The sequence below is a fragment of the Loxodonta africana genome, chromosome 1 (assembly GCF_030014295.1).
Source record: "Loxodonta africana isolate mLoxAfr1 chromosome 1, mLoxAfr1.hap2, whole genome shotgun sequence".
NCBI lineage: Eukaryota > Metazoa > Chordata > Mammalia > Proboscidea > Elephantidae > Loxodonta > Loxodonta africana.
This window is the reverse complement of record NC_087342.1, coordinates 79,489,513-79,500,866: the sequence shown is the minus strand read 5'-3', so window position 1 is coordinate 79,500,866 and position 11,354 is coordinate 79,489,513. Positions and strand designations below refer to the sequence as shown.

Genomic DNA, 11,354 nt, shown 5'->3' with positions numbered 1-11,354 from the left:
AATAGTATTCATGACATGAAGATCTGAAGGAGGAAGAGAAAAAGGAGACCAAAGAGAAGGAGGAGGAGAAATAAAATGAAAAGAAGTGGCTCACAAATGGTAATGAAGGGCATCAAGAAGAAAAGAAAGCAAAGAGGTGCACAAGACTAAACCCATGCTCCTTTGCTTGCCCCACCATTATGGAACATTCTCTTTGGTCTTCAGTTTTTCTCTCCTTTATCTCTTTTCTCCTCTGCCTCCCAAGGATGCAAGAAAAATGTACAAGACAATGGAAATGAATACAGAAAAGAGTAGCATGAATGTTGCTTTAAGAAAAATAGATGCGGGTGGGCATGAAACCCTCTGGGTGTAGCAATGTGTTCTGAAAGCCGGTAGTGCTTAGTCTAGGTGACCAAGTCTGTTTGTGAAAGCCTAAAGAGTTACAAGACAAGAAAGAAGGAAGGGAAATTCTCCTAGTGCTATGACATCTTTTTGGAACAGAAACTTCTTGCCAGCAGGAGAATTACAAAGAAGCTATCTGGAAACCAGGACATGAAACATAAAACCAACTGACCTACATAAAATCTCCATTAAGTGCTCAAGGAAAGTTGAATGTAGAGGCCTGGGTAGCTCAGTTGGTAGAGCATCAGACTTTTAATCTGAGGGTCCAGGGTTCAAGTCCCTGTTCAGGCATTATTCTCTTTTTACCCTAGTTATTTCCCTTAGAAGCCTATTGACATTCCGCTGCCCCTTAGAGGAACTCTTCCAGACATTTACTATAGGCTTCTTGACTCATCTTTTCCTGCTCTTTGCTCAACAAGAGTCAGAATAGAGCAGGGAGAACAGAGAAAGGACAAAGGGTTCAATGCTTAATTAATAGCCAAAAGGTTGGGGGTCTGAACCCACCCAGAGGTTCCTCAGAAGACAGGCCTGGTAATCTGCTTCTGAAAGGTGAAAGCCTAGAAAACACTATGGAGCAGTTCTACACTGCCCACAATGGGTCACCAAAAGTTGAGGCAGCCCCGTTCTTCCAAATGAGATGAAGGTTTCTAAAAACAAACTTCAGAGCTAGGGCCAAGATGGTGGAATAGTCAGATACTTCTGGTGGTTCCTCTTATAAGAAAGACCTAAAAAAACAAGTGAATCGATTCTATATGACAATCTTCGAGCCCTGAACATCAAAGGGAAATTTGAGGAATTGGACCGAGTGGCAGGGGGATGGAGAGATTGTTCAGAAGCAGTGAGGAGTTGCCAGACCTGACCTGGTGGGAACCAGCACCCTTCAGGCCAGATCTGCTGGCATGAACTTGGTGAGGCAAGCAGAGGTGTTCAAGATATGTTTTCCACATTGGCAGAGACTGATTGACGGAGAGTTCACTCATGGTTACAGAATCAGTGACAAGTGATGCTCTTAGCAAAAGATAAGGATTGCATCTAATCTAACCCAGGGGCCAAAAAAACACCCGTTTGGAAAAAACTCTCTCCCATTTAACTGATCCCTCCCCACCCTGCACTGGGTTCTGAGCCCCATTCTGTGACAGCTGCTTTCCCTGGGCTGGAAGTAGGACCTGCTTTGAACCCTGAGCCATCCTCCCAGCCTGGGAGAAGGAACAAATGAACAAACAAGGGGGAAAATAATCTGCCAGCTCCTGTAAAATGGGGCCTCAGGGCAGAAACAGCTCCTCTGCCTAAGCACAGGCATAAGTGGTTCATGAACTTTCAACCCTGCATGGACCTGTGTGGGACCATTTCAACAGTGTAGGCCCTCATTAGCACAGTACAACAGGGTATATACCTGAAGACTAATGTCAGCTGTTTCATCTATATGGTGAAGAGTCAGGTTCGTGACTTCTGACATTGCTCTGCCTATTAAGCACAGTCCTCATCTACCCACATCAGGCGCCTGAGGACTGGTGGCTTCACCTATGCTTCCTAGCCACCCTTGACATGGATCCAAGGCTAAGTGGTGCCTCTCAGTCTTACAGCCAACAGCATTGTGTGCCCATACTCTGGCTGCAAAACACACCCACCTAGGCACTCTGGGAACCAGGGACACATTTTCCTCACAGGCACTCAGGGGTTGTTATCAGTCCCCTGCCTTGCTCAGGGCATCGCTCCCTACTGCAAACAGATACTTGTGCCTACACCAATCATACCTGCTCATCTAAGACTGTAGGTGAGAGCCTGCTCCACACACTTGGTGACCGACTACCTGGACACCTGCACTGAATCCATACAAGTGAACTGACTCCTGGAGTCATATACCTAGTAACAGCTCCAACCAAATGGTGATAGGACATTAGAGCTTCAAAGGCATCAATAATGAAACCAGTTCACCTGAGCAACTTATTTGGGCACATATCAAAATGAAACAAAGCAAGAAGCTAGGACACAGTAAGTAAACATAAAATAAACAAATACAATAACTTTATTGATGGCTCAGAAACAACAGTGACTATCAAATCACATAAAAAGGCAGACCAGGACAGCTTCAGCAAAGTTCCCAAAATAAAGAATCAAGAAATCTTCCAGAGGAAGGGAAATTCCTGGAATTATCAAAGGCAGAATACAAAAGATTAATATAGAGAACTTCTCAAGGGATCAGGAAGGAGATCAGGCAAAATGCAGAACAAGACCAGGAAGGCACAGACAGAGTATTAGAGGAACTTAAGAAGATTAGAGAAGTGCATAATGACAAATTTAATAGGCTGCAAGAGTTCATAGAGAGACAGCAAACAGAAATTCAAAGGATTAACAGTAAAATTTCAGAATTATACAATTCAGTAGAAAGTCAAAGGAGCAGAACTGAGGAAATGGACATCAGAATTAGTGATATTGGAAGATAAAGCACTTGACACTGACATATTTGAGGTAAAATCAGTTAAAAGAATTATAAGAAGAAATCCTAAGAATTATGTGGAACTCTGTCAAGAGAAATAACCTACAAGTGATCTGAGTACCAGAACAGAGGTGGGTAACAGAAAATACAGAGAGAATTATTGAAGATCTGTTGGCGGAAAACTTCCCTGATATCGTGAAAGATGAGAAGATATCCATCCAAGGTGCTCATTGAACCCCACACAAGGTAGATCCTAAAAGGAAGTCGCTGAGACATATAATCAAGCTTGCCAAAGCCAAACGTAAACAGAGAATTTCAAGAGCAGCTAGGGATATATGAAAAGTCACCTACAAATGAGAGTCAGTAAGAATAAGCTCGGATTTTTACTCAGCAGAAGCCATGCAGGCAAGAAGGCAAAGGAATGACATATTTAAAGCCAAGACAGATTTGTTTGTTCTTTCGGCAGTCCATGGTACATGCAATATTCTTTGCCAACACCACAATTCAAAGGGGTCAATTCTTCTTCGGTCTTCCTTATTCATTGTCCAGCTTTCACATGCATATAATGAGATTGAAATCGCCATGGCTTGGGTCTTTTTTGGGGGGGCCAGCCTCACCTTAGTCTGCAAGGTGACATTTTGCTCTTCAGCTGTTTAAAGAGATCTCTTGCAGCCAATTTGCCCAAAGCAATGGATCTTTCGATTTCTTGACTGCTGCTTCCATGGGTGTTGATTGTGGATCCAAGTAAAATGAAATCCTTGACAACTTCAATATTTTCTCTATTTATCATGATGTTGCTTATTGTTCCAGTTGTGAGGATTCTTGCTTTCTTTACGTTGAAGTGTAATCCATACTGAAGGCTGTGGTCTTTGATCTTTATTAGTAAATGCTTTAAGTCCTCTTCACTTTCAGGAAGCAGAGTTGGGTCATCTGCATAAAGCAGTTTTCTAATGAGTCTTCCTACATGTTAGCTCATAGGGTTGCAGGCACTAGGAAATCCAAGATGTGCAAGTCTGGCAGCAGGCTAGAGACTTCTGCAGGCATATGTCCCCAGAACAGGAGATCAGGTGCCCTGAAGAGTACAGGGTCAAGAGAGAGTGAGATTTGTCAGAACATCCTTTTATATACTGGAGATAGGCCACACCCCCAAAGGAAAGTCCTTTTTTAACTGATTGGTTGCTCATACCAGATCACAGTATGGAAGAGCACATGCCAAACCACTGAGAATCAAGGCCTAGCTGACAATAACGTAACATTAACCATTACAATACCAATTAAAAAACATAGACTATCCTAGCGGATTAAAAAGAACCAAAACAACAGACCCAGCTACTTGTTGTTTACAAGGAACCCACTTCAATATAAAAACATGGATAGATTAAAAGTAAACAGACGGAGAAAGATACACCATGCTAACACTAATCAAAAGAAAGCAGGAGCTGCTATATTAATTTCGTACAAGTCAGATTTCAGAGCAAGGAAAATTGTCAAAAATAAAGAAAGGATTACATAATGATTAAGGGGTCAATTCTCCAAGACATAATAATCCTGAGTGTGTATGCACCTAACAACAAAGCATCAAAAGACATAAGGCGAAACTCATATCTGAGAAAGGACTTAAGTCCAGGCTGTAGTCTGCAATACATGGGGTCACTATGAGTCATAATGAACGTGATGGCAATTGGTGATCCTGGTGGATCCAAGATATATAACAAACTCCTAAAGCACAACAATAAAAACACAACCAACCCAATTAAAAAGTGGGTAGAATATCTGAAGAGCTAAGTCAGCAAAGAAGATATACAGAAGACATGTGCCATTAAAAAAATCAAAACAAAACTGGTTACCCATCGTCCAAATTTCACACACTTATAAGTTGATTGAAAACACTATGGCTTGGGTCAGGTGCACCTTAGTCCTCAAGGTGACGTCTTTCCTTTTTAACATGTTATAGAGATGCCTTGCAGCTGATTTGCTCAATGCAATGTGTCTTTTGATTTCTTGACCACTGCTTCCATGGGTGTTATTGTGGATTCAAGTAAAAAGAAATCCTAGACAACATCAGACTTTTCTCCATTCATCATGATGTTGCTTATTGCTCCAGTTGTGAGAATTTTTGTTTTCTTTATGCTGAGGTGTAATCCGTACTGAAGGCTGTGGTCTTTGATCTTCATCAGTAAGTGCTTCAAGTCCTCTTAACTTTCAGCAAGCGAGTTTGTGTCATCTGCATAACGCAGGTCGTTAATGAGTCTTCCTCCAATCCTGATGCCCTGTTCTTCTTCATATAGTTCAGCTTCTCAGATTATTTGCTCAGCATACAGATTGAACAGGTACTGTGAAAGGATACAACCCTGACGCACACCTTTCCTGACTCTAAACCATGCGGTATTCCCTTGTTGTGTTCAAATGACTGCCTCTTGATCCATGCGCACATTTCTCATGAGAACAATTAGGTGTTCCAAAATTCCCATTCTCTGAAATGTTATCCATAATTTGTTATGATCTTCACAGTCGAATGCCTTAGCATAGTCAGTAAAACACAGTTGAAAATCTTTCTGGTATTCTCTGCTTTCAGCCAGGATTCATCTGACATCAGCAATGTTATCCCTGGGTCCATGTTCACTTCTAAATCTGGCTTGAATTTCTGTCAGTTCCCTGTCAATACACTGATGCAGCTGCTTTTGACTGATCTTTAGCAAAATTTTGCTTGCATCTGATATTAATGGTATTGTTGGATAATATCTGCATTTAGTTTGATCACCTTTTCTGGGAATAGCTATAAATATGGACCCCTTCCAGTCTGTTGTTCAGGTAGCTGTCTTAGAAATTTCTTGGCACAGATGAGTGAGCACTTCTAGTGCTCCATCTGGTTTTTGAAACATCTCAATTGGTATTCCATCAATTCCCAGAGCCTTGTTTTTGGTCAATGCCTTCAGTATAGCTTGAACTTCTTCCTTCAGAACCATCCATTCCTCATACACTACTAGGGAATTACAAATTAAAACAGTGATGAGATATCATTACACATCTATTGTTGCTGTTCGGTGGCTATAATCCCAAATGCTAACAACACCACATGCTGGCAAGGATGTGGAGCTACAGGAACTGTCATTCATTGCTGAGAAAATGCAAAATAACACAGTCACTTTGGAAGACAGTCTAGCAGTTTCTTACAATGCTATACATAAAAAAAAAAAATTATGTAATACATAGGCTTACATAAACAAGTTGTTTTAGGTGCCATGGAGATGGTTCCAACTCATAGTGATCCCATTCACAAAAGAATGAAACACTGCCTGGTCCTGAGCCATCCTCACAATTATTGTTACAGTCGTGCCCACTGTTGCAGCCACTGTGTCAATCCATCTCATTGAGTGTCTTCCTCTTCTTCCCTGACCCTTCATTTGCCAAGCATGATGTCCTTCTCAAGGGGCCGATCCATTCTGAAAACAGGTCCAAGCATGTGAGATGAAGCCTTGACATTCTGGCTTTTAATGAGCATTCTGGCTGTACTTTCTCTGAGACAGATTTGTTTGTACTTCTGGCAGTCCATGGTATATTCAAATATTCTTCACCAACACCATAATTCAAAGGCATTAATTCTTCTTCAGTTTTCCTTATTCATTGTTCAGCTTTTGTATGCACATGAGGCAATTGAAAACACCATGGCTTGGATTAGGCACATCTTAGATCTCAAGGTGACATCTTTGCTTTTTAACATTTTAAACAGGCCTTTTGCAGCAGATTTGCCCAATGCAATGAATTGTTTGATTTCTGGACTCTTGCTTCTGTGGGCATTGATTGTGGGCCCAAGAAAAATGAAATCCTCAACAACTTCAATCTTTTCTCCATTTATCATGATGTTGCTTATTGATCCAGTTGTGAGGGTTTTTATTTTCTTTATGTTGAAGTGCAATCCCTACTGAAGGCTGTGGTCTTTGATCTTCATCAGTCAGTGCTTCAATTCCTCTTCATTTTCAGCAAGCAAAGTTGTGTCACCTGCTTATCACAGGGTGTTAATGAGTCTTCCTCCAATCCTGATACTGCATTCTTCTCCATATGTTCCACCTTCTTGTATTATTTGCTCAGTATAAAGACTAAGTATGGTGAGAGGATACAATCCAGACACACACCTCTTTTGACTTTAAACCAGTATCACCCTGTTCTGTTCAAACGAATGCCTATTGGTCTATGTACAGGTTTCTCATGAGCACAATTAACTGTTTTGCATCTCCTATTCCTCACAATGTTATCCATAATTTGTTATGATCCACACAGTTGAATGTCTTTGCACAGTCAATAAAACACAAGTAAACATGCTTCTGGTATTCTCTGCTTTCAGCCAAGATCCATCTGATATCTGCAATGATATCCCTGGTTCCATGTCCTCTTTTGAATCTGACTTGAACTTCTGGGAGTTCCCTGTTGATGTACAGCTGCAACGGCTTTTGATTGATCTTCAGGAAAATATTACTTGTGTGTTATATTAATGATACTGTTCGATAACTTCTGCATTCTTTTGGATCACCTTTTGTAATGGATTGAATTGTGTTCCCCCCAAACAAGTGTAATAAGTGTCAACTTGGTTAGGTCATGATTCCCAGTATTGTGTGGTTGTTCTCCATTTTGTGATTATAATTTTATGCTAAAGAGGATAACTATGAGATTGCAACACCCTTACTAAGGTCACATCCCTCATCCAATGGAAGGGGCATTTCTCTGGGGTATGGCCTGCACCACCTTTTATCTTACAAGAGATAAAAGGAAAGAAAAGCAAGTCAAGAGGCAGGGAGCTCATAACAACAAGAAAACAGTCCCAGGATTCGAGTGTATCCTTTGGACCCAGGGTTCCTGCGTGAGGAAGCTCCTAATCCAGGGGAAGACTGATGACAAGGACCTTACTCCAAAAATGACAGAGAGAGATAGCCTTCCCCTGGAGCTGACACCCTGAATTTGGACTTGTAGCCTACTAGACTGTGAGAGAATAAATTTCTCTTTCTTAAAGCCATCCACTTGTGGTATTTCTATTATAGCAGCACGAGATGAATAAAACACCTTTCTTTGGAATGGGCACAAATATGGATCTCTTCTAGTCGGTTGGCCAGGTAGCTGTCTTCCACATTTCTTGGTGTAGATGAGTTAGCACCTCCTGTGCTGCATCCGTTTGTTGAAACATTTCAGTTGGTATTTCGTCAATACCTGGGTCCATGATTTTTGCCAATGACTTCAGAGCAACTTGGATCTCTTCCTTCAGTACCATCAGTTCTTGACCATATGCTACCTTCAGAAATGGTTGGATGTCGACCAATTATTTTTGGTACAGTGACTCTGTGTATTCTTTTCATCTCTTTTTATTGTTCCTGCACCATTTAATATCTTCCCCATAGCATCTCAAGCCTTTAATTTTTTCTTCAGTTCTTTCCACTTGAAAAATGCCAAGTGTGTTCTTCTCTTTTGGTTTTCTAACTCCAGGTCTTTGCACATTCCAGTGTAATACTTTACTTTGTCTTCTTGAGCCACCCTTTGAAATCTTCTCTTCACCTCTTTTATTTCATTCTTCCTTCCATTCGCTTTAGCCAGTGATAGGATAATATCCATATGCGTACAAGGAAGACCAGTTAATACGAATAGTATTCAAATTTATGCACAAACCGCTAATGCCAAAGATGAAGAAATTGAGGATTTTTACCAACTTTTGCAGTCTGAAATTGGTCGAATATGTAGTCAAGATGCATTGATAATTACTGGTGATTGGAATGTGAAGAAAGTTGGAAACAAAGGATTGGTTTTTGGAAAATACGGCCTTGGTTATAGAAACAGTGCTAGAGATCGTATGATAGAATTTTGCAAGACCAACAACTTCTTCATTGGAAAACATTTTCTCAACAATGTAAATGAAACTATACATGTGAATCTTGCCAGATGGAATACACAGGAATTAAATCAACTACATCTGTGGAAAGAGGTGATGGTAAAGCTCAATAGCAACAGTCAGAACAAGGCCAGGAGCCGACTGTAGCACAGGCCATCAGTTGCTCATATACAAGTTCAAGATGAAGTTGAAGAAAACTCAAACAAGTCCACAAGGTCCAAAGTACAGCCCATACATAAACATAGGCATACATAAACATATTATGCAGTCATTGTGCTCCTAGATATTTATCCAAATGAAGTAAGAGCTTATGTCTACCAAAAACCTGCACACAAATGTTTATAGCAGCTTTACTGATAATTTCCAAAAATTGGAAACAAGATGTCCTTCCACAGATGAATAAACAAGCTGTGGCACATCCATATAATGGAGTATTACTCAATAACAAAAATAAGTGAGTTTTCACACTATGAAAAGCTAGGAAGGAACATTAAATTTATATTGCTAAGTGAAAGAAGTTAGTCTGAAAAAGCTACATATTGTATGATTTCAAATATATGACACTCTAGAAAAGGCAAGATTTTAGACAGTAAAAAGATCAGTGGTTGCCAGCAATTCAGGGGAAGTTGGGAGGGACGAATGGGTGGAGCACAGAGCATTTTTAGGACAGTGAAACTATTCTGAATGATACTGAATGGTAGATACTTAACATTACACATATTGCTTTTATAGCATCAAACAGCCAAGATACCGCCCAGCCTTTACACACACACACACACACACATACACACGGGCAAACATATACACATTCCCATCAGTTTTGTGTGTGACACTCTAGTTTTCTCCTTAAGTGAAACCTACCACACACTGTTTCTTGTTCTTATTGTACAAACCCCATGAGCCCACTGAAAGAACAAGCCTGACAGACAAATCATGTTCTGCCAATTTCAAAAAAGTCTCAGTGTTATTTTTATGAATATTAGTAAAGGCGTGTATATGGGCAAACCAGGATGAGAAAAAGCGAACAGGTAGAAATCAGGTATCAGGGAATGGATTTATTTTTAGTCTTCTTACGTGGTTTAAAGAACTAAGTTTAACCATGATAAATCTCAGGGCTCTAGAAGGGTCTTGGAGCAAGCTTATTTGTTTTCCACAAATATCCCAAATGCATTTCTAATCCCCAAATCTCAAAGTACATTTTTCAGTCTTTATCCACCCTCAACATGGGTGTACTTACTGATCGCTCACAGACTGAAGCGTGGAGACAAGAGTGTTACCCTGAGTTCACTAATATTTCACTGTGTTCCAAGGTATCTTGAATTTCATATAGTTGATCTCTTTCTTCCAGGCTTCTTCCCATGCCCTTTCATCCCCAATTTTTCAAACTCCCTTTTCCATTCCTCCTTCTGTTTGGAAATAACTGTGTTTTTTTTTTTTTCTTGTCCTTTAAATCCTATCTATTTATCTTCTATTTCCCTCTTATAGTCCACCTTTCTCTAAATCTTGAAGCCGCTGCTTCATACATGCTTTATGGGTTCCTCTTCCAGCCTGTTGGTAGGGCCCTGACTTATCTGATATCTCAAGTAGAAGACAAAAGACCTTTATAATGAAATACAGAATGCATCACTATGTGGTTTTAGTCTGCTGTTGCTTTTCTCTATCAAATCTGTCACATAGATTCTGATTGAAGAAACAGAAAATACAGTAAAGACTTTCAAGCAGCCAAAAGATTAATTTCTTTAGCTTTGTGCCTCAGGTTAAGACAACTATAGAGGAAATCAAAAGAGCTGAAAATGGGGACTTGATTCTTTGCCACCCATAATACAAGGCAGAGACTTTTAACAACTCAAGCTTGTAAAAAAGCCTCCATGGAAACCTCTTGTGGCTATTTATCCAACACATGTTTCCAATCTCTGCCTTCACATTCAAACCCTATGAAGAATCAGTACCCTCCATTGATTCCTCAGGGATTCCTGCCTAATGCAGCTGCTGATACCCCTTAACACTGATCAACACTACCTCAGTGCTCAAGGATTCTGAATCTCAGGAAAAAAACACTTAGTTCTAGGTAAAAGTTAGCCAGCAGCCCTTCAGGAATGGGGCTTGTGTAGTTCAGTGGTAGAGCACATGCCTTTCGTGTACGAGACCCTGGCTGCGAACCTCCGCACATCTACACTTTTTCTCTGCTTCAACACTATTTAAACCCAATCTTGAAGGAATACAAATTCACTTCTCCTAATATTTTCCATTCAACTCCTGCACCCATAAAGAGCAAAAACATAACCCAATGGACTTCCTTGAACGCTCTTTCATTTCTGTGCTATGACCTTCTATATCCATTAAGGTGAATGTGACAGCAGGAGTATGATGAGAACAGGGAGAAAAGAAAAACCAGATGCTAACAGACTCTCTTCAATCACCCATAACAAAAGCGTGCACCTTAAGCTCCTATTTTGTACTATTATTAAAGAGACAGAAAGAAAGATAAAGGACGGGGGTGTTGAAAGGGCCCTGTGGATAGTTTTTTTTAACCAACTAAACCCCAAAGCACCCCAGTGAGGTTCCCTCTGGACTACCTCCAGATATGCTGATACCTAAATTACTTCAGGGCAAAACTGAGTGCATAAGCTTTCCTTTTCTTCGATTCTGTTTTCCTTTATTCCT

The 11,354-nt window shown here is 40.4% G+C and overlaps 1 non-coding gene across 1 annotated transcript; it reads left to right on the top strand.

Annotated features, from left to right (window-relative positions):
* The first annotated feature begins 599 nt into the window (after positions 1–599).
* On the top strand, positions 600–672 carry TRNAK-UUU (transfer RNA lysine (anticodon UUU)). The gene has a single exon. It is a non-coding gene; the product is annotated as a tRNA-Lys (tRNA).
* The last annotated feature ends 10,682 nt before the right edge of the window (positions 673–11,354 follow it).